This window comes from Anopheles aquasalis, chromosome 3 (assembly GCF_943734665.1).
Source record: "Anopheles aquasalis chromosome 3, idAnoAquaMG_Q_19, whole genome shotgun sequence".
Lineage (NCBI taxonomy): Eukaryota > Metazoa > Arthropoda > Insecta > Diptera > Culicidae > Anopheles > Anopheles aquasalis.
In genome coordinates, this window is record NC_064878.1 from 56,171,141 (window position 1) to 56,173,548 (window position 2,408).

Here is a 2,408-nt window from a genome sequence, read left to right on the forward strand (position 1 = left end):
ATGGCGCAAGGCCCCGGCGATGGGAATTCATGGGCCAGGTTCATTCACCTCGCGCTCACAGTTGACCCAATGAACGGAATAGCTTCCCACTAGACAATCCTCTGTTGCTGCTGCGGCTGCTGCTTCTGCTCGCTCGGATTTTTTTGCGCTCCACCGTCCGCTGGCCGCTTTCGTTTCCTTCTTGCTTGCGCAATTTCATCGTCTCTCTCTCTTGTTGTTCTTCTTATCTAATCTCTTCTGCTGGTGCCTTTCTTCGCTCCGCGCCATGATCTAACGATCTAACGATCCACACATTCTCCTAGCGAGCAGTTCGTGTTCGAGTGGAGCGGAAGGTGTCGCGGAAGACGACAACCACGGCTAAACAGCATTAGCCATTCCAGGACCGGTTCCACCGTGAGGTGCCAGCTCGTGAGAAGGGCCAACGACTCCACAGGCTGGCTGGCTGGCTGCCAGGCTGGCTGCCCATATACGGCGGTCTTGGTCGCTTTTGTGCGCTGTTGCAAAAGGTTAAGATCATCGTGGATGCTGTAATAGAGCGCCGAGTGGTGGCCGAGAGGGTTCGAGGATACGTCGCACGTAATAGTTGTTGCCACGTCAACTTCAATTACGCTTCCGCGCTGATGCTGCCCTCAAGGGCTGCAAGAGCGTGCATGATGCAATGGGCTTTAGAAGCAGTCGGATTGAAGATGGGATAGTGAGGAGTCAAGAAGAGTATTTTCTGGATATCGGATCGGATCGATTATTTATCCCTTTTGCTACTTCAGCACAATTTCTGGATGGTCCTAAAGGCTTCCCTAGGGCAATAATTTCCTCCACAACGTGTTTCCTATAGGAAGAATCGTATGCGAATTCGAAATGGTTCAAGATGAAAGCCGGCCATCCGCCTACCACCAAATGCCATTGACCGATCAAGCAGCAAATCGAAACCTCGCATAACATGTTGCATAAATTGGTGGTGGCTCTCTTGTTGCTGGCATCCGGGTCGGCCAATGGCCGCGGCCGATCGACGACGACGACGAACCGGGCCAGCGAGATCTCTGCTCCGCTCCGAAATGGTGTCAATGTACGAACTTGAACTCGAGTGTATCGGCCCAGTGTCGGAGATCGTAGTGGAGCATATGAGAAGCATGTGGCCGCTGCTGCCACTGCTGTTGTGGGGCCAATGGCTTTTGCTGAACCAAACTTTCGCGAGAAGTGTATCTCGGAGTGTCACCATTTTACGGTCCTGATAAAACACTGAATTGGATCAGGGCATCAGCCAGCGGGCACCGTTTTATGCCACGAGTGTCAATGAATCGGGAATTGGCAAAAGGGCAACGATCGCTGAAATGCGATGCATCCTCGTTGCATCCCGATACATTCCTGATTCGCACCTCATGCATTCCCAATCGACAAAGAGGATCACGGTGGTCAGCTCAGGGAGCAATGCGTAACTCATGCATAAAGATATGTGAACGCGGGGAATTTTTGAATGATTTACGTTAGCGATTTGTTTCTTTCTATTTTTTTTCGGCAGGAATCCATCATAATGAAGTAGCAGAGTAAAGGTTACTGAGAAGCAGGTCTTCCATTCAATCGATTCGTTTACCCCCTGCATCAATGTTGTTGCGGTGTTCATTGACCTCAAGCACGCAATGTCACCGAATTATTTTATATTGTACTGGAATGATATTTAATCATTCATCGAAATTCATGTAAGGAAATCAAAAGTGTACATTAAGCATTAAATTATTTTTGAAAAGCTAGCATAGAAAAAAGATAATCGTTAACATAAATAATTAAAATAATTAAATCATTATCGAACTAAATTCAATAAAGGTAAAATGTTTAAAAAGTGTTTAATAAAGGATTATCAGCGACTGTGCACCATATTAGATATGAATTTAAATTAGGTTCCTTTAGAATACTATAGAAGTTACACCGTAGGATAAAACATTTAGGAGAATCCTTATCTAGCATCATGTTAACTCCTCTGTAAACGCATTTCCGTTCGGAATTATAACTCTTGGCCGTGAATCATTCCATGAATCAACCAAATCGTTCTAGACACAATCCACCTCAGACGTCATGGCCCCTTCACTAAATGACGTACTTCAATTCAACCGAAAAACAAATGGCCAACCTGTAAACAAGCGAACACGTCACCATCCAGCAAACCATCACTCAACCGTTTCTTATCGCCGCTCACCGTCGAGTGGATGGAGGAAGCGAGGCCGGAGGATCTTTTTAACATTTTCATTTTCAAAATCCCGTACAATCGTGAGCTCGTGCGCAGGCAACCTCCTCCTGCTCTTGTCCAAAGTCACATTTATTACGATCGCCAGCACCACCCGCGACCGTTGTTGTTGCAGCGACCCGTACCTCTCTCCTCGTACCAGCCTCGTACCACCAACCGGATTCGTCGGTCA